The following is a 21,705-nucleotide window of genomic DNA, read 5'->3' as shown; positions in this document are numbered from 1 at the left end:
TCTTCACACGAAGCTCCTCGAACTCTTCAGGCTTTTGGACCGGTACCGAATGACGTCGCCCCACGTTGGGCGCCAATTGGAGTTCTGGACTTTTTGGTTCTGTCCAGAGGTGTCAGGGATAACACCCGAAGACCCCGGAGTTCTACCTGTCTCGGTGCACAAACAAACAGAAACACGGGCTTCTCGATGGTGGCGTCAAAGACCAAAGGTTTATTACTGCAGGGACACAGAAGTCACAGAAACTGCACAGGGGCAGTGTCTAGGAGCCTGTTCAATTTGTACAAAGAGGGTTGTTCCTTATATACTAAATATTCTGCTCGGGGCAAATTCTTTACATGTTACCACAGTTCTAAACATTCGTGTCTTAAACAATAAATATTTGGCGTTGCACAGGAATCGTCAACAGTATCTGATGTCAAAACATTACGAATGAGGGGTTCCCACTATTCCATCATAATCCCATGTCAATTTCTCATTCAAGACCCGGACCGCCTCATCGTAAATTTCGTTACCTCCCCCTAATAAAGGCCCAGAAGGAAAGGAGCAGAGCCAGGTGCAGAAGATAGAAAGACAGGATAAGAGATGTTTGTGGGTCGTAAATGGGCACGGTTACCAGCTTCGGCCGCCTAATCATGATCAGGCCAACGAACACAAGAACCAGTATAGCAGGACTGGCCTCAGGCTGGGGAGGCAGTTCTTGCCGAGTCATGCTGCCACAGCGTTGCTGGCCTAAGGTGCACGTGTCCCTCGCAAGGTGAATCGCCGGTTAAAGCCTACGTGTCCTTAGATGAAAAGAGGTCATTGCGTGTCCATTGACTATGTGAGGGCAAGGAATACAAAATGGCTTCCGTGTTCTAAGATGGATGCCATGGGTAGAACAGAAATGTGTTTGTAACTGGAGTGCTCTTGCTCGTAGCATAGCGAAAACACCAGGATATACTAAATGGATCATTTGCGGTTCACTGATACCAAAATTATGTATTTACGACAATGTTACAAACACGAGTAAAATCGTCACGGAACCTCACAGGGCATTGGGTCCCCGCCGAAGCCAGGCACTCCTCCACGATCTATTATAGCTAGAATCTTAAAGGACCGTGATGCGATCCTCCAATTGGCTCGGGTACATGGAGACCTGCGCGTCAACAATGCAACCATCAGATTTTCCCCAGATTTCCCGCTCCAGGTGCAAAGTAGGACTAGGCGGTAAATTCTGCTCAGTTCGCGGAATTTGCGGAATTTGCGGAATTTGTGTAATTTCACGTTCCCCAGAGAATGCGAAATTGCTCAAATTTGTGCGTTCCTCAACTTATTTTTTTTGCTAGTTCACATTCTCAAATGCGTGTTCGCAAGGTATTTCTCCCCGAACACGCAAACAGCGATTGCGAACAGTAAAAAAGCATTGTGAACAAGCAATTCCGCATGTTCGTGGAATTTCTGCGTGTTCGCAGAAATTTTTTACCGTTTTGCAGAGATTTGCGTAACGCGATTACGCAAATTCCGCCCACCCCTAAGGTAACGGCAGAGCTTCGAGGACAACAAGAGGGCACTGTGGGACAAACAGATTAAATATATGATGATGTACCCACTCAAGCTGCAAGCGATTGTGGAGGGCAAGACATGGCGCTTTGTCTCCCGTGAGGAGGAATGGACATTGGATGGAAGGCTGGCAAGTGGTGGGACGGAGAGAGGTGAAAGACTACAAAAAGGTGCTTCAGGGGGCAAAAGTGGAATTGCGATGTCATGCCTCTCTTGATAGACAGCGCCCACCTATCTCTCCCAAGGCCATGTGAGCATAAGCCTGGATGGGTCCTGAGTCTTTGGGATGTAGAGTAAATATTCTAGGGTCAGGGGGGCGAGATTATCCAGTAAAATTCGTCATAGTTTGGCCAGATGTGGTATGATTTGGTTTTGAGGGAATGACGTGTCCTTAGTGTAGGCACCCTATTCATAAGACGCTGATACTAGGCACAGGGACATGAAATACAGGAAGGGATCACATCATAAGAACACTTATCCACACATACATCAAGGCGGTGAGAGCAGCCTACCCACATTATTAAATGTTATGCATCTGGTGACAGGCACTCTGCAAGTTGGGGGGGTGGGTGGCTCTAGGCTCACGACGCAGGGTTCCAGGGAGAGGGACGTTTCCGAGTTCAGGTTGTGAGTTCTTACACTCTATTATGCCCATTGGGCAACAGATAACCCCTAGCACTGGAGCACAAAGTGAATTGCTCCTTATTGTGGTGAGGACTGGAGAAGGTGGCGAAGCATGGGGTTAATTTTAGGGGTGGGCGGAATTTGCATAATCGCGTTATGCAAATCTCTCAGAAAATGTAGAAAAAATCAGCAAACACGCAGAAAATCCGCAAACATGCGGAATTGCTTGTTCGTGGTGCTTTTTCACTGTTCGCAATCGCTGTTTGCGTGCTCGCGGGGAAATATCTCACGAACACGCATTTGAGAATGTGAACAAGCAAAACATTTCGCGGGACGCAGATTTTTGGGCAATTTGCCGTTCTCCGCGGAACGCGAAATTATCCAAATTCCGCGAGCAGAGCTGAACTGCCGCCCAGGCCTAGTTAATTTCCAATGTTCATGTTAACTGTTATGACAGCTCATTCGAGTATTTCCTCATCTATAAAATGGTTGAGAAGAATGTGGCATTTTCGAGGTACAAACACTGACGTTGTATGCATACGGCAGGGTAGAGGAGAGTTCCAAAGGCAGGGCAACTGCAGTCCAATGGGAAGCCTTGTGAAGGGTGAGTTCAATATTTGGACAAAGAATGGAAATGGTCTGGGCGATAAGATCAAGAGGACAGTACTGCTACAACATTTACATAGGCATGTCCCATACCTGGTGCTACTCCAGGAAACACAGCTTTGTGGGAATCACTACAAAGCCCTTGATAAATTTGGATTTACATTAATGACACGTGTCGGCTATGATAAATGCGAGAAGGTATGCAGTTCCTATGATGCTATAGGGGGGCAGGAAGGCTGGGTGGTCTTCAGTCTGCACAGATTACAGGGGGAATCGGGAATTTCTCATGTTGGAATTAGGGCCCTCACACACCCGGCTGGGTGTCATGCTTCATCATAGGGCGTGCTCCTCGTCAGGTCGGCGCTGCAATACCTGACGGGCTCCCTATGAGGGGCTCTTTGGCAGATATCTTTTATTCCAAAGTGCCCTATGTTGCCGTGGGGCCGCGGGACCTATGTGTGTAGATGGAAGTGATTATTAAAATAGGATATGGAAGTTCCAGTAGAATCATTTTAATCAGAAGGACCAACCTGGTTAAAGACAGGGTGGCGCACTACTGAAATAATGTTTCAGGAATGGCACACTTTCAAGGGGTCAACAAGTTTCTTGCCTAATAGTCCACAGATCTAGTGTCAATTCGTCAGGACCAGAATGAAAAATGTAAGTTACCTACACAATGGATGGTTGTCTGGTTGTCAGGAAACGATTGTAGCGGTGCCTACATTAGCGATCCCCGAACTACAACTCCCATGATGCCCGAAAACTGGGAGGGGATATTTAAGTGGCGTAGCACACCGACTAGCTGCGTAATTACTGACTTTTGACCTTTCTCTATCTAGGCCGAGGGAGAGAGTTTTGCAGCGGAAGGAAGCCGCCTTGGATTACTGGACTTGTGCTCCATGTTCGGCACGGGGATCTTTCATGGCTGTTTGCAGAAACATGAGTAACTGCATCGCGTGTCACGGGGTGGATTTGTGGCTCAATGGTTCAGGCCCAATGGTTAGAGCGGCAGACCCTGATGCAGAGGCCTAGCCCGGGACCAGGGTTCAATTCCCCGCCTCGGCGGGTCTTGGGCTCAAAATTCCATGGACCTGATAATTCTCGCCTCGGTGCCTATTCCAATCATGGAATCCCACTCTGCAACTCTGGGCAATAGCTTGCTTAATCTCCACAACGGCCCCCACAACGCTAAGGATGCCTGGCCTCCACCCTGGGGGTGCCCAGGAGTGGACACCTCACAGGGAAAGCCAGGATGGGTTCCACAGCGGTATTCGTACAAGCGCCTTGAGACCCTTGCGGGTGAGTAGTGCGCTATACAAGTATCAATTTACATTTACATTTTGTGGAAACACTGTTTTCTGAGGGGACTACTTGACTGGTACCTTCACCATGGGGGAGACATCCTACAATAGGGGGGTAAAAGGGAAACATTTTGGGGGAAAAGGGCCGAGTCCATCACAGGGGTTCCGGAGCTCCAGTGGATTTAAAGAGCGGAAAGCGGTGGTGCTGTAACCATGCATTGCCGTGTCCGGATTGCTTCTGTTTGGAACTCATACTTGACTGTATGCCATAACGGAATACAGTGGTGAGGCAACCGCGTATTACCATGTATGAGGGTTTTCGCTGTTATACTGGAATCTTGATTTAAGAATTACAGAGCATAACGCAGTGGTGTCCAACTACGCTTTACCGTGTCTGAGATATCGTCAGGAATATATTATTTCTAATTTCGACTTTGGATTTATTAGTACATTAAAGTTGGGCAAAGACATGTCCATGGAACTTCAAGACAATTAAGGGCAGCGTTGTGTGGGGTTTCTCTTTGGTATCTCTTGATCTTCTGTATTTATCCACGGGGACTTATTTTATCTGCTCTGCTAATGAATACAATGGTATGTATGAGGGATGCCTGTCGGATGACTGCTCAGATGTCATGCATTAACCCAAGGTTTAATAATGTTTAAGAGTTCTTTGTTTTAGGTACAGTGCATGGCCAGTGAGCAGTCCTCTTTCTCATGCAAGAGAAGTGAATTGCCACAATTGCAATACTTGTCATAAAGTAAAAGTGCGTACAGTAAAAGGAGTATTATAAAATAATACTGTAAAAGCATTGATGTGGTTTCTTTGCCATATGATACTTTAAAACGGATAAAATATATACATACATAAAATCATTGACTAAACATACTCAACTGGTGCTTCTAAGATACCCTACTCCGGTGTACCTGACCTAAGTTTAATACGTGGGAAGGAGTAAGTAAGTTGCAGTTTAAGTTAAGTTGGTTTTTGCCAAGAATATGAATCAAGAATTCTCTTAAGGGTCTAATCAGCTCTGTACCTTGGTTATAGAATGAAGAAGGTCTTGTGTCTCTCTCTCAGGACTTGATCTCCCAGCAAACCGCAATGGTGACTGGAAACACCGGAGCTGGAATTTCTTGGCAGGAGAAAAGACAGCGTCTCTCTCAGTGCGTCAAATGGGAGGGTCGGCTTCCTTCGGCACTCGCATCAGCTGGGCGTCGGGCAAGTAGATAGCCGCTCTGCTCCAAACCACTGTGTGTTTGCTTAAGGCAAATGCTGGTATATTTATACCTGAAAGGTGCCGAGTTTGACGTAAGGTTGGACATAAGACGTCACAAAGAACTAACAGGTCTTTCTGGACTCCAGGAGTTCTTGTGCAAATCTAAACAAAAGCAGGGGGAATTCCCGGGCTGCTGGAGACTTGGTTTGTTTAAAGAACGCGTTGTACTTTCTAGGAGTCTATGGGAGTAGCCTTGCCGTATTTGGACTGCATTGGCTATGACTAAATATGGATATGATTCTTATGCCTTTATAAGGATATTATTTGTTATAACCACATAAGGGCATGAATCAGGAATATTTAAATAGGGTCCTAGATACATTCACAACATAGTGAAATTATATGAGAGTAGAATGTTACTTACACTGTTTATAGCTTTACTCTTATGTTGTTACATGTTCGTTTTCCCCTGCTGTACCTTCCCTCTCCTTTCCCTCACCTGATCACCCGAACACTCTGTGATTATTTTAGGGTGTTGGTGATATCAGGAGGTGGACCCTTTCTTGATGCAACTGGATTCCGCGAAGCGTAACCTGAAAGAATTACGCACCCACGTATAGTGCTGCCCCCGATCCAGGTGTCTCAAGTCATGGCGTCCATGGTTGATGTCCTTCATGCGTTAGTTTTCGAACAACAGGAATTTGCATCTTCTAAGGCGGAAACAGCCGCATTAAGAGAGAAGGTAGGCAAAATATCCAGGAATCCTTTTGATGCTTCCCCTATTGCTTCACAGATACAGGTTACTGTGCCACCCCCATCCCATTGGCCAGTCCTGAGAGGTATGCTGGGGACCCGCTGAAAATTCAGGCGTTCCTTAAACAGATAATGCTGCATTTCTCATGGAAACCTGCCTCCTTCCCCAATAATCATTCTATGGTGGCCTTTGCGATTTTATATTTGGTGAGTGATGCTGCCAATTGGGCGGTTCCTTTAGTTAGGAATAATGACGCAGTATTATCTGATTGGTCGGCTTTCAGGGCCGAATTTGAGAGGGTGTTTGATCGAAGGGCTACTACGTTCAGTGCTGACAGGGAATTATTGACTACTTTCAATCGGTTAGTGACAGAATCAGTATGGCCAGAGGGGAAAAGGATGTCTGAGAGGCGGGGTGAGAGAAAAAGGTGGGATAGAGGGTATTTTAGACCTGATAAGACACATCGTAGAACAGTGGTAGACACTGAGGTTGGGACAGAACCTCTGGAAATTGGAGCTATTAGAGCCCCATTGACAAGAGAAGAAAGAGAGAGTCGAAGAGTGCAGGGATTATGCATGTACTGTGGGAAAGAGGGGCATTATGTAAGAGACTGTCCCTCTAAGCCCAAAACCTCCAGTGCATGGTTGCGGAATAAGAAAGTGGTGGTGTCTACCTCGAGTCCTGCATTGACGAAGGCAAAGGTTGGAAATTCCCATCATTGGCTACTACTGCCTTGCAAGACATTGAGTCACATAAGGTGCTTCCCATGAGCCTTGAGTGTAATCAACAGTTCCATCAGGTCTTAGGTATGGTAGACTCAGGGGCAACAGGGAATTTCATAGACAGCGGGTTGGTAATAAGTCTCGATTTGCATCGGGTACCTAGAGAGACCCCTGAAGAAGTATTGGCTTTGAAAGGCAAACCGCTGAAGTCTTGTCTAATTATTGAGCAAACTGAGGTTGTCTTATTGACTATAGCTGTTGGGAATCGAAGACATAGGGATAAACTGTCATTAAACATCATTGATGCACCGCTTTCTGAAGTCATTTTGGGAATGCCTTGGCTGTGCCACCATAATCCCACCATAGATTGGAGGACCAAAACGATCCAGTTCCTTTCAGAGGAATGCCAAAGTCATTTAGTTTAGAACAACCTCACGCAGGCGGCCACTTAGTTGTATCCTTTTGTTGTAGCTACAGCAGCGGAGAAGGAGATGTTACCTTTGGTGTACACTCAGTTCAGGGATGTTTTCAGTGAAACCAAGGCAGGACAGTTACCCCCTCACAGAGAGTATGGCTGTCGAATAGATTTGGTAGAAGGAGCTCCTATCCTGGCATGTAGAGTATGCATTGTCTGTGCCCGAAACTAAAGACTTGCGAGATTACCTAGATCACTACTAGGAGATAGGGTTCATTAGATAGGGTTCATTAGATCTTCCCGTTCGCCGTCTGCCTCTCCACTTTTTTTCATAGCCAAGGCGAACGGGGATTTGAGAGCATGTGTGGTTTACCATAGGCTGAATAAAAATACTGTGCGGAACAGATACCCCTTACCTCTCATTTCTGATCAGGTGAGAGAGGCCAAGATTTACATTAGATTGGACTTGTGAGATGCATACCATCTGGTGCATATCCGTGAGGGGGATGTGCGGAGAACTGCCTTTAAGACTCTTTATGGATTATATGAGCATACTGTAATGCCATTTGGCCTCTGCAACGCCCTGGTGGCATTTCAGTTTTTCCTTAACGATGTCTTAAATGAGTATGTGGACCTTTCTGCAATGGTGTATATTGATGACATCCTTATCTATTCTGACAATGTTGTGTCACTCGAACCAAGTCATCAGGATGTTGACAAAACTGCATGCTCATAGCTTGTTTTGTAACCTGAGCAAGTGCGAGGTTGGTGTGAGGGAGGGAGTTTCCCGGGGTTATGCTTTGTCCGGAAGGGTTACACATGGCAGAGTGAAAGGTGCAGCCAGTGCAAGAATGGCCAACACCAAAAAGTGTGAGAGATGTGCAATGCTTTCTGGGATTTGTGAACTATTATCACAGGCTCATCCTCCACTTTTCCCAGGTAGCAGTCCCAATTTCAAAGTTACTTAGAAAAGGTGTACCTTTCCAATGGTCTAGTGAGGCAGACAACGTTTTTACTTCCCTGAAGAGAGCCTTCACTACAACTCCTGTTCTCTCACATCCTAAGCCGGAGCATCCTTTTGAGGTTGAAGCAGAGGCCTCTAATGAGGCTATTGGTGCCATTCTATCACAGACAAACCAGAACACCGGGCAGCTTCATCCGGTGGCTTACTTGTCAAAGAAATTGAACACAGCTGAAAAGAATTAAAACATCACTGAGAAAGAACTGGTGGCGATAAAAAAGGCATTTCAGGAATGGAGGCAATACCTGTGGGGGGGGCTGTTATCCTGTCACTGTATACATGGACCATAGAAATCCGCACTATATGAGGTCTGCTCGGCATCTCTCATAACAGATGAGATGGATGCTATTCTTTGCCGAATATGATTTTGTTATTACCTTCAGGCCTGGTGTTGAAAATCGCAAGGCAGACTCTTTGTCTAGACAGGAAACGATGAAAGATTACAACAACAACAAGGTCACAGAGGCTATCATTGAACCGTCTAAAGTGATATGTGCTATCAGAGTGGATAACTTCTTGGAAGAAGTACGACTCCATAACACAAGCTCAGTGTGGGAAAAATGGGCAAAACAAGAGGCCAAGTGCACAGTAAAGCAGGGGTTACCTTCCAATAAAAATAAACTATCTACCCACTCAAGAAATGCAGAAGAAAGCTTTCACTTGGGATCATGTGTCTCCATTGGCTGGACATCCGGGAATACGTAAGACCATTCAGTTGATACAACGCCACTTCTTGTGGAGTACTGTAAGAAAAGATGTTTCATCTTGGGTGGCTCGTTGTGAAGAATGCACTAGAGTAAAGAGCGAAAACACATGGAAAAATAGGAAGCTTATGCCAATGTGTACCCCGCAGCTCCCGTGGCAAAACATCAGTCTGGATTTTGTCACAGGTTTACCCCTTGATCAGGGAAGTTCAGCTATATTGGTAGTTATCAATAGCCTCACGAAAATGGGACATTTTATTCCTTGTACGAATCTTCCTACAGTGGGACAGACTGCCTAGTTATTGCTAGTTAATGTCATCCAACTACATGGAATACCTGAAGTGACAGTGTCAGGCAGAGAGCCTCAGTTCATAGCCAGAGTCTGGAATATATTGTGCAGGGCTTTGCATATCGATTCTACAATCTCTACAAGTTCCCACCCACAAACTGATGGGCAGACAGAAAGACTAAATCAGACTCTGAAGAAATATCTCCGGTGTTATGAAAAGAGGCTCAGGCCTCGTGGGTGATGCTATTGTGGATGGTGGAACTAGCCTACAATAACGCCTGGCTTAGTTCAGTAGGTATATCGCCTTTTCATGCAAATGATGGTTATGATGCCAGAACGCTCCCCATCAGTATTCCACAGGAAGTGAGGAAGCTACACTCAGTGCACAAAATCGTTAGGGAGCATCTGTTACGGGGAAAACAAACCTATAAGAGGTTGGAAGATTGTCACAGAAAGGAAGCTCCACAATATTGAGTGGGGGACCGAGTGTGACTGTCCACCAAGAACATTCAATTCAAGCTGCGCAGTGTGTTTCACGCTAGGTACATCGGTCCTTACCCCATAGTCAAGCAGACTCTGTGACATACAAGTTTGAATTAAGACAAACTTAAGACAAATTTAAGACAGACTTAACACAAACTTAAGACAAAATCCTAACTTAAATCTGTCTTAAGTCTGTCTTAAGTCTGTCTTAAGTTTGTCTTAATTCAAACTTAGACAAAATCATAACTTTAGTACTACTAAATGCCTTCTATGAATACCAAAAGTAGAAAGTTTAGGATTTTGTCTTAAGTTAGTTCTGTGAATCGGGCCCGTACTGTCTTCAAAAGTTCTCACCGTTATGTCCCATCATGCTGCGGTTGGGACTTTAGCGACAAGTGTGAGGTGATGCTTGTGGCTCTTACGAACAAATGTGTGGAAAGTCATGTAAACAATGTTTTTTTTCTTTGGTTTTGGTCTCCCCTGAGACCTGATGCCTGCACTTTGCCAACCGCTGTGCTTTCTTTAAAAAAGTGGCACTAGTCAGAACCAGAGCGTGCTCACCATCTTGTTCTTCAAGTGCCTGTGACGTCCTTCGTTCTCCCTGCCGGATGCTGTTTTAGGTTCCCAGCATGCACGCACGCGCTGGGAGCCACCCAGCTTAGCGCCGCCCTACGTGCCGCCATCTTAGGATTGTCAACCACCGGTGTGCATCATTGAAGATTATAACTATGTTTCATCTGCCAACCACGTTTTTTTTAATCTGTGCTTACTTAACTTACACGTTGGAGTCATTCTTTCAACTGGGCATTTTCCATAAAAAGAGCATTATTTCACTGCATGCCCCTGTCAGAAATTTTCTTCAGTGTTACGCATGGTTACCTTGAACTTTTGCCACTCAAGTGAAGTTATGTATTGATTCTCCAACTGACTGTGACATTTCAACATGAATTGTGTTTCCTTAGTTCTATAACTAGTGGGCCCAGTTGGAAATAATTTTTTTATTTTAGAGACAATCCATTAGTCCATGGGTTTCTTGCTTTTACATAACCTGTATCCAGCATAAACTGGGTGAGAGGTCCCTTACTGGCGTTGTTATGTTTGTTAATTTTCTTGTCACTTTGTATCACATGTTTTTTATGTATTATTGTGTTGCTGGATTTTGTACTTTATGCTCCGTCCGTTTTTAAGTTGTTTATTGTTACAGTGCACAATGTCTGTACCTCAACACAAGGTCTCTCGCATGGGTTTTAGACCTGTCTCTACATTGCACCTCTACAGACCTCCACACAAGTGCACAACACTGACTTCTCCACGAGGTATGTTTTTTGATTTCGGTGCACACTTTCACCTCAAGGCTCACGTGTTGTATTTTTGTCCTGCATTTCCGTATGTGTCTTTTGTTACAGTGCACATTGTTTTTACCTCTTCATGGGGTGTTTCACGTGGGTTGTATTCCCCCACTTTCGTACACATGTCTTGACCTCTCCATGAGGATTCTTTTTGGGTTTTTTTCCTTTTCCATGTGCATATCAATAGACCGCCAGTTGAGGTATATTTCACGGTCTTATACCTTCACTACTTAGTGCAATGTATAGACCTCTCTTGTGGTTGCCACTGCACGTTCATATTGTTACCCACATGGGTGTATAGTTTAGCTCTTCTCCATTAACTATAGTGCTTTGGTTCACGCTAGACTTGGCGTTTTCCTTTTTTTTTCTCAACATTGTAGCCCAGTACTTTTCTATTTTTTTTAACTTAATTGTTTATTCTATTATGGAGAAGTATGAGTTGTGTAAGGTATTTCACTTCTTCTCTATCATCTTCTTCTTTTCTCCTGATTTGGATTTCTCTCTCGCATACTTACCTGGCCATTTGGTGTACAGAGAGTATTCATTGATAGTTTCTCTTTCTCTTCATTTCTTTCTCTCATTTATAGAAAGACGGATGGGAAACAGGTTATGTTTATCTGTTTCTTTAGGATGTTTGGTTGTTTTCTTTCTCTCTACCTCTGCTTTGTTTTTTTCTAGTACTCTCTCTATTACGTTCTTCTAGCTTCTACATCGGATTCTATACTTCTCTTTTCTGTTTTCTTTTTGGAAGAAAGGAGGATATGTAGTATCTTGGTTATTATACTTTGGAGCCCTCTAGATATGATGTAACATAGAATGTTGGTGTATGAAATCCATGGTTGGAGAAGGGCTGAGCGCCTTGCTGGCTGCTCCGGGTGGGGCTGTATTACTGATCTTGTAAACAACTTGAATAAATCTTCTTGAATCACTTCTACCTGCGTGGACTTGATTACAACAGAGTCTTGGTCAAAATACCAGAAAATGTGGCTGCCTCTGGTGGCGGGTTGACCTAGTGGAACATTGCTACGGCTTGAGGGAGTGCAGATCCGCCAGACTCAGGAAGTGGGAGTTGGACTTATTTTGGTGCCAGAAGGCTGAAAAGGTAGTGTATCAGAGCGGGGGCTGCCCTAGAAAGTGGGAAAAGGTGTGGGGAGCCAGGAAAACATTCATAGGGTTTTTTGAGTGGCAGGGAACACACGTCAGTGGTCTTATAATTCGAAATGTTATAATGAAAAATTGATAACTGCCATGTACACTGTGATGGGCCGCAATAGCCCCCCTACGGTTTGTGCTCAATGTCCTGCCTTTGGGTGTTGGAGCTTTGTAACTGCCATGTATGTATCATGATATGCGAGATGTCTTGATTGTATATAATGTATGATGAGCATGGTTTCAATAAAAAGAGTTTAAGAAAACAAATGTCCTCATTGGTGCTCTTTGCTCCACCTCACCCTCTGAGTAGTAACTCGATTGGGTGGACCCCAAAAGAGCACTGATCTACCAGACAACCCTGGGTGGACAATCAGTTGTTTATTGTGTTAACTGGAGTGAAAAAGGCAAGGGCATGCAGAAAAGGGTCATCTCCTGCTGGATCGTATTCTACAATAAGAATTGCTACTCATTTGCCACAAAGCTGCGCTCTGGAAGGACTGCAAGCGTATTCTACCCGGAACAAAGCTTCTACCACTCTGTTGGCTGGAGGAGTTCCTGTCCTGGGTATCTGCCTGGCAGATACATTTTATTTATTTTGAAAGTTTTATAGAGCGCGAACAAGATCCTGGCGGATATCAGAGCGCTATACAGTCAGTAAAAGTTACTTGTACAGCAAATAAAAGCGAATCAAAAGACATATACAAAACCTATTAAAAAAAGCAACATAGTAAGATGCAACGTAAAGTCTATCTCATAGAGTGAGACAGAAGGACGATATAATGTCTAGGTTGCTCAGGTGGTCCTTTATCCAAGTCAGGTTGGCAGCGCGTGTGCGGTTCGTCTCGAGATTTCTATAGACCATACACATGTGAATTTGGCCATGAAAATGAATTTTACTTCCTTTTTAAAAGAAGCAGTGGAGGGGTTAAGTCTGGTTTCCGGGGTTAAGGCATTCCATATTCTAGGCACCATCCCAGAGTAGGTTCTGTTAGAAGTTTTCTTATTGAATTTTTGTGGTTTCAATAGTAAGTTTTCTGCACTTCTTGAGGGTCTGATCCCACCCGAGATCGTCAGTTTCTGTGCCAGGTAGCTGGGTGCATTGTGATGCATGGCTTTGTGCGTCATACATGCTATTTTCAGATGAATTCTGGCTTCCAGAGGTAGCCAGTTCAAGGATTGTAGGTCCGGGGAAGAAGTGGGAACTTCGTTTAGAACCAGTGATGAGTTTTGCTGCTGCGTTGATTGAAGCTCTTAACGGTGCAGTTGATGCTTTGGGTAGGCCACAAAGAGAGACACATCCGTATTCTACTCTAGGTATAACTAGAGCTTGTACTGCCTGCTTGAAGTCATTGAGTGGTAGGAAGGGCGTCATTCCATATGTTCACAAAGTACTACTGTCCGGACAGCCTGGTTTGCCAAGAAGGGGATTTTGCCCGCTCTGTCCTACGGGACTTTTAGGTTTGTGACCATTCACAAACTCACCTCCAGATAGGTACTGCTTTGGTACAGATTTAAAAGGTGAGTCATCTACGGTTAGAAGTCTCTATCAGAAGAACAAGTTACTTACCTTCTGTAACGCTCTTTCTTGTAGAAACTCTGCCTAACTGCAGATTCTTCATTGTCCATCCCATTCTCCTAACTGGACTCTACCCATTAGTAAGACCCCAAATCTTTCAATCTGTATGCTTGTTATACCAATTTGCTGTAGAGGCTCTGAGTGTGGGGACGTGGGCATCCTTGAAAGCAACTGGCGTCAAGGCGCTGGAGTGGAGCCTATGTAGGGCCCGCACTTTACCAGACACCTGAATACTCTCAGGCCAATCAAGGCCTCTTTTTGCCTTTTGCCGATTGGATTTTGACTCAGCCATTTGGTTTTATGGCATAGACAATCTGCATACACCTACAATGTGTTGTTCCCTGTGATTCCCGTATCTGGGATTAATTACGCTTCTCCTGACCCATCATTTTTCAGAAAATATATTTACTCTTTAAATACGATTACATGCATATGGCCAGGCTGAGCGAAGCACAACTTTCTAGATATGCAACGGTTTACTTACCAACTAGCCCAGCTTTTGCACTTTTCTAAGAAGACGCTTTAGCCTTGAAAAAGTCCAAAGGATGAAAACACTTGTTGGCTGCTTCATTTTCTATGTGTATCAAGATTTGAGATACGGACAAGGAATAAAACTACGTACAAACGAAGAAGAACTATTATGGACTACACATAAGCTCCTATGTCAAAATTCCTGCCCCAATTTAGCATTATTAAGCCCTTGCATGCGTCCGACACCAGGGTGGGTGTGTGGGTCAGACGGCCTGGAGCCGTCCGAACGGCGCACAAGTGGAATTTTGCCGTACCGTGGCAAAATTCTGTCCGCGTCCAAGGGGTTAAAAGGACTACCTTTGTTTGCTTCGATACTTACAGTTGTTTGGCTTCAGCCCAGCGCTTTGCTATGGGCAAGTGTGCACTCCAGGTGGCTTGGAGGCCAGTACCATGATAGCCCCAACTTAGATTACTATTTGCTGTTGACTACTATATCCCGGATTTCAGCTAATAGATGTGCATTTATGCTTGGCAGAGCCACCATTATGTTTATTTAGTCACCCTTCCAATTGGCTGTGCGTCTTCCGACCAGTTAAAAAATGTTTGCAGTATTTAGTCCAAAAGTGTCATCATCGTAGAAGGGGTTGACTCTACGTTGGGAAGATGCACCCACGTGGGTGTTAAGCATCTGCCTCGCTGACTTTATAATGATAGCGTGCGTTATTTTGTTTGCTGTGAAATGCCGAGCCTCGGTGTAACAATGAGCACCTGCACGATGTGTAGGCAGGTCGTTCGTCTAGTTGCCATGTTTATTTTTTATTCCTTCTGTTCTACGTCTGCATGTTCAGCCATCGCTGCTTTCTGCACAGCTTGGCTTGAATTTACTTTGTTGTTGTTTATTGTTAAATGGGCTTGTTAGAATTGGTGGTCTCTAGTTGGCACAGGTAGGTACTTGTGACAAATAGGGACCCTCTCCTCTAGTCAGGATAAGGGGATTACACTCCTAAAATAACCCCTGCTCACCCCCTTGGTAGCTTGGAACGAGCAGGAAGGCTTTATCTCAGAGGCGTTGTAAGTTAAGCATTTGTGACCACATACAGTAACCCAGTGGCAACACTACAAATGGACACCACACAAGGTTGTATATCAAAAATAAGTATATTTTATATAGAGTTACCACAAGACCAATAAACAACAAAAATAATCCACAGTACTATTAGATTTCAAGAGTTCTGGTTAAAAGGGCTTAAGTCAAGGATCTCTGCCCTGCACACTGAAAAAAGAGAAGGAAGACTGGTGTATTATTGCCTCAGATGGTGTCTTGTTTACATGATAAGACTGGTGTATTGTAGCCTCAGATGGTGTCTTGTTTACATGATAAGACTGGTGCATTGTAGCCTCAGATGGTGTCTTGTTTACATGATAAGACTGGTGTATTGTAGCCTCAGATGGTGTCTTGTTTACATGATAAGACTGGTGTATTATAGCCTCAGATGGTGTCTTGTTTACATGATGAGACTGGTGTATTGTAGCCTCAGATGGTGTCTTGTTTACATGATAAGACTGGTGTATTGTAGCCTCAGATGGTGTCTTGTTTACATGATAAGACTGGTGTATTATAGCCTCAGATGGTGTCTTGTTTACATGATAAGACTGGTGTATTGTAGCCTCAGATGGTGTCTTGTTTACATGACAAGACTGGTGCATTGTAGCCTCAGATGGTGTATTGTTTACATGATAAGACTGGTGTATTGTAGCCTCAGATGGTGTCTTGTTTACATGATAAGAGTGGTGCATTGTAGCCTCAGGTGGTGTCTTGTTTACATGATAAGACTGGTGCATTGTAGCCTCAGGTGGTGTCTTGTTTACATGATAAGACTGGTGCATTGTAGCCTCAGATGGTGTCTTGTTTACATGATAAGACTGGTGTATTGTAACCTCAGATGGTGTCTTGTTTACATGATAAGACTGGTGTATTATAGCCTCAGATGGTGTCTTGTTTACATGATAAGACTGGTGTATTGTAGCCTCAGATGGTGTCTTGTTTACATGACAAGACTGGTGCATTGTAGCCTCAGATGGTGTCTTGTTTACATGATAAGACTGGTGCATTGTAGCCTCAGATGGTGTCTTGTTTACATGATAAGACTGGTGCATTGTAGCCTCAGATGGTGTCTTGTTTACATCATTAGACTGGTGCATTGTAGCCTCAGATGGTGTCTTGTTTACATGATAAGACTGGTGCATTATAGCCTCAGATGGTGTCTTGTTTACTTGATAAGACCGGTGTATTGTAGCCTCAGATGGTGTCTTGTTCACATGATAAGAGTGGTGTATTGTAGCTCAGATGATGTCTTGTTTACATGATAAGACTGGTGTAATGTAGCCTCAGATGATTTTCTTCCCATCTAGATGCAGATCTCTCTATTCACCACCGGGCTGCCCCAGTCTGTCTCTTCGAATCCCTCAGCCCTGTCACTCACAAAACCAGACGAAGGAATACACAACCTCGCAGAGGCAGGCTTAAATGGTTAGGCAAGCAAATACCTACTTTCTAAATGTGGTATTTGCAAACACAGAATATTAAAATAAACTTCGAAAGGTGGCCGTCCGAGGCTCAGGCGTTTTGCGCGGACCTGGCCAGCGCTGGCTTCTTCTACGTGGGGCCCGAGGACCGGGTCCAGTGCTTCTACTGCGAGGGCATGCTGAACTGCAGGATCTTACGGGGAGCTGCCATGCAGGAGCCCCGGAAGTACCACCCGCACTGCCACTTCGTCATGGGCAGGGAAGTGGGCAACATACCCAAGCCGCGCGTCCAGACATGGCAGAGGTATGTTTGCGGGAGCACTCGTTCCTCGGCTGGTCAAACCACGAGGTGCAGCCGAGGAAACTCGCCAGGGCTGGCTTTTATACAGCATGGTCTTCTGTAGGCGATGACGGAGTTTGGTGTTTCCACTGCAATGCAGGGATTAGTAACTGGAAGAGGCACCATAACCCATGGAAGAGACATGCCCATCAGTCTCCCAGGTGTATGTTCCTGAATCAACAAAAGGGACCTGATTTCATCCGTGCTGTCCCGGAGCACTACCGTAAAATTCCACGATCTTCGAAGGTTTATCAGCAGGGCGGAGGAAGCAGCACCACACCGTGCCAAGGGTCCGTCTCTTCACCTGCCCAGCATCCTGCTGCTTCATCTCAATCTCTTGCCACTGGACCATGGTTGGATGATCTGGTCACGTCACAGACTTTCGTTGTGGAGCACTTCGAGCAGACCACACAACAGAAGTTCCAAGCTACATTAATTGAGGATGTGGATTCCTGGGATTCCTTCACGTCTCATGTCTATTTACCCAGGGACCGAGAGATCCTGGAATTTGACTTGGACAATGAGGCTTGTGAAGGGCTCAGCAATTCACCTGTCCAGCCTCCTGCTTGTGCTGCTTCTGTCCATATGCCTTGGTTGAATGAATATCTTGCTTCGCGACAGATGCAGGCCACGCAACAGATTCTCCAAACTACCTTTATTATTAAAGATGTGGATTCCGGGGATTCCTTCCAGTCTCTTATCTGACATAGACGATGTGTCGATTGAAGAGCCGGTCTATCGCAACCTTGGCACAGGAGGTGCTCCTGCCAAATTGGAGGCTGCAGGAACCCCGGCAACCATACAGGAGAAGTTGCGTCAGCTAAAGGAAGAGCGTGTGTGCAAGATAAGCAGAGACAGCGAGGTTTCCATCATCTTTGTTCCCTGTGGGCATCTTGTAGTGTGTACGGGGTGTGCCCCTGGATTAAACCAGTGCCCAATCTGCAAAGCCAGCATCAAGGACACTGTCCTCACTTCCATGTCCTAGACCCGTAGGTTGACACGCTATGTGAAGCTCCCGACTGGTCTTTTAGCCAAAAATACACAAAGTCCTTGTTTCTATATGTGAATTCATTTTAAAATTTTACTGTTGTAATATATCTAATCTATGGTAATGTAATATATAATTAATTTATTTAAGTGTTGAATAAAAAAATACTGTTGCAAAATAAACTTCACTAAAAGAGTCCAGGCATACTAAACTCGATTTTGCTAGGATTACAAACAGGGAATAATCTAACAGCCCATTCTGGCCTATGGAGAACAGGTACCCTTGCAATAGTGAAAACCGAAAATTGCTGTAATTCACTATTTTGGCAATCCACACACATCAGGGCTTGTCCTACCTTCTACTTACAATTCACCCTGCCCTTGGGCCTACCATAGGGGTGACTAATTTGAAGAAAAGGGAAGGTTTAGGGACTGGGAAGTGGGTGCACTTGCATGACAGTACCAGACCTTAGACACATTTTACAAGGCAGCTTCTATGTGCAGCTCTACCAGTGCTGCAAGCCCACTAGCAGCATTTGGATTTACACGCCTGGTCACACTCAGTGCACTCTACCAGGGTCTGACAAGTAAACCAAATTGTCAATCATGGAATCACTAATTAATACATTCATTTACAGTAGGGAGCACTTGCACTGTGGCACTGGACAGCAGTGGCACAGTGCCCAAATGCTTCTAACACCAGCAAAAACACATGAGGCAACAGCAAAAATGGAAGGGAGACGCACGCCAATGGTGCCAGGTCTAACACTGCTTACAATAGAAAAGAGTACATAAGCCAAAACGTTGCAGGAGACATATGCATTGTAAAGAAAACGAGACAGCTCTTTGACTGCTGGCACAGTACTTCGAGGACGCCAGCAGAACCTGGACATGTTCAGAAACTTCCACGCCTCCTACCCAGGCATCAAGCAGGGGCGGAAGGACGGCTTCCCAGGGGTGCTCTCCCGCCTGGACCACTATGGACGGAAGATTCTAGTGCTCTTTGCTGCAAACTGGCACCAGGCCAGGTAAAACCTCAGACACCCACTGAAGCGTAGTTTCTGGCTTACTTTACTAATTTGCTGCTCACCTGGGCACACTCTTTTTGCGAGAGGTATTACTTTGCACATATATTTTTCCACTTTCTGCTTGATAAAATTAGCATTTCCCCAGTTCATGTTTTTAGACTGATTGAAATATCTTCCTTCTTTTAGCAGCGGATTTCAGTGACTAAGGGGGCCAAGATTAGACAAGCCCTCTTTTTAACCTCTTCGACGCTGATGACGGAACCGCTCCATCATCAGCCGCGGTAGCGCTGTGCTGATGACGTAGCGGTTCCGTCATGGCGCGTTCTATTGAGCGGGCGGGGCCATGACGGAACCGCTCCGTCATCAGCACAGCTCAACCGAGGCTGGTGACGGAGCGGTTCCGTCACCAGCGTGTGAGCGCGGCGCGCCCGCCCCCTCCCCCCCCGCCCTCTTAGCGCTACGGCAGAATAGCTGCCGCAGCGAAAGTGTTAAAATGAATAACAGATTGTGAAAGATGCAGTGATGCTTTCAAGAACAGTGCCACATGGCTCTTGATTGGTAAATCCTCATTCTTAGTCCTCTAGGCAGTGCTGCTAGCGGCTCCTCTGGTCCCACTGGTAATTCCTCATTCTTAGTCCTCTAGGCAATGCTGCTAGCTGCTTCTCTGGTCCCACTGGTAATTTCTCATCCTGAGCCCTCTAAGCAGTGCTGCAGCTGCTTCTCTGGTCCTAGGGGTAATTCCTCATTCTTAGTCCTCTAGGCAGTGCTGCTAGCTGCTTCTCTGGTCCCAGGGGTAATTCCTCATTCTAAGTCCTCTAGGCAGTGCGGCAGCTGCTTCTCTGGTCCCAGATGTAATTCCTCATTCTTAGTCCTCCAGGCAGTGCTGCTAGCTGCTTCTCTGGTCCCAGGGATAATTCCTCATTCTAAGTCCTCTAGGCAGTGCGGCAGCTGCTTCTCTGGTCCCAGATGTAATTCCTCATTCTTAGTACTCTAGGCTATGCTGCTAGCTGATTCTCTGGTCTCGTTGGTAATTCATCATTCTTAGTGGTATAGCCAGTGCTACTAGCTGCTTCTCTGGTCCCACTGGTAATTCCTCATTCTGAGCCCTCTAAGCAGTGCTGCAGCTGCTTCTCTGGTCCTAGGGGTAACTCCTCATTCTTAGTCCTCTAGGCAGTGCTGCTAGCTGCTTCTCTGGTCCCACTTATAATTCCGCATTCTTCGTGCTCTAGGCGGTACTGCAGCTGCTTCTCTGGTCCCTGGGGTAATTCCTCATTCTTAGTGCTCCAGGCAGTGTGACAGCTGCTTCTCTGGTCACTGGGGTAAATCCTCATTCTCGCGGCCTCTAGGCATTGCTGCAGCTACTTCTCTGGTCCCAGAGGGTAATTACTCATTCTTAGTCCTCTAGGCAGTGCTGCTACCTGTTTCTCTGGTCTCATCTGTAATTCCTCATTCTAAATCCTCTAATCAGTGCTGCAGCTGCTTCTCTGTTCCTGTGTCTCTGTTCATACATCCCCTACACTCCAAACCAAAACACATAAGTAAAAGACATTGGGCCCGATGTAGGTGGCTCATTACCGGTCGGTAAACCCGAAATTCGGTAAATTTCAGGTCTACCGACTGGTATTGAACAATTTGCCATGTAGGTGATGATTCGGCAAATACCGAATCAGTATTTACCGATTCTGTATTTACCGAATCATAATTTACCGATTCAGTATTTACCGAATCGGTAAATGGCATGTAGGAAGCACATTTGAGAGTGCTCATGTGCTTTAAGGATTCGTTATTTACTACCAACTATAAGTTGGTGGTAAATACCGAATACCTTTGAAAATGCAAATCTGTGCATTTTCAACGGTGCAATGCGGCAGACATACATGCCCCTAGGGCATGTATGTGTGCCACATGTGCACACAAGTACGATTCAGGGGTGCAACAGGGTGTCAAAGTGACACCCTGGCACCCTTGAATGTGACCCCCATTTTACCGAATCGGTATATACCGATTCGGTAATTCCCATTCATTCCTATGGGCCTCCAGACCCATAGAAATGAATGGGAATTACCGAATCGATGAATACCGATTCGGTAAATACAGAATCGTACCGAATCAGTAATACGTACCGAATATTTAGCTACATAGCATTTACAGATTCTAGAATACCGAATCGGTAAAACTCGGTATTCTAAAATCTGTAAATGTACTTTACCTACATCTGGCCCCTTGTCATTTACAACGTCAGCAGCTCCAACTAAAAAAAAAGCGAGACCTGTTTCATTGCAAATGCTTGTTTTAAATTACTTTTAGGCATGGGGAGATGAAGTGATTTGCCCAATCTGGTTCCCAAGCTCCAGCTCTGGCCTTTTGCCACATCCTCTCCCCTTAAGGTCCTCCTACCTCATTAAAAAAAAATGATGCCACCTTGTGTAATGTACCTCTACAGTGTGGCTGAGCAGATATTGCTATATAAAACTTCATAAATAAATAAATAGATGGAAGGTGTGTGCTGCACTGGTCTTGCTGCTGAAGTTCGATTAGCCGCACGTTCTTTGTTCCCCACTTGAGGGCGCTGATTACTACTGATTGCATCCTCCAGAAATA

The 21,705-nt window shown here is 45.2% G+C and overlaps 2 pseudogenes; one reads left to right on the top strand and one right to left on the bottom strand.

Moving 5' to 3' along the window:
- Positions 1 to 21,705, bottom strand: part of LOC144762180 (solute carrier family 22 member 7-like) — a 136,237-nt pseudogene that overhangs the window by 43,025 nt on the left and 71,507 nt on the right.
- LOC144761205 (baculoviral IAP repeat-containing protein 7-like) lies at positions 16,782 to 17,794 on the top strand (annotated as a pseudogene).

Source organism: Lissotriton helveticus, chromosome 6 (genome assembly GCF_964261635.1).
Source record: "Lissotriton helveticus chromosome 6, aLisHel1.1, whole genome shotgun sequence".
In the NCBI taxonomy this organism is placed as follows: Eukaryota; Metazoa; Chordata; class Amphibia; order Caudata; family Salamandridae; genus Lissotriton; species Lissotriton helveticus.
The sequence above is the reverse complement of the archived record's forward strand: the minus strand, read 5'-3'. Positions and strand labels throughout refer to the sequence as shown.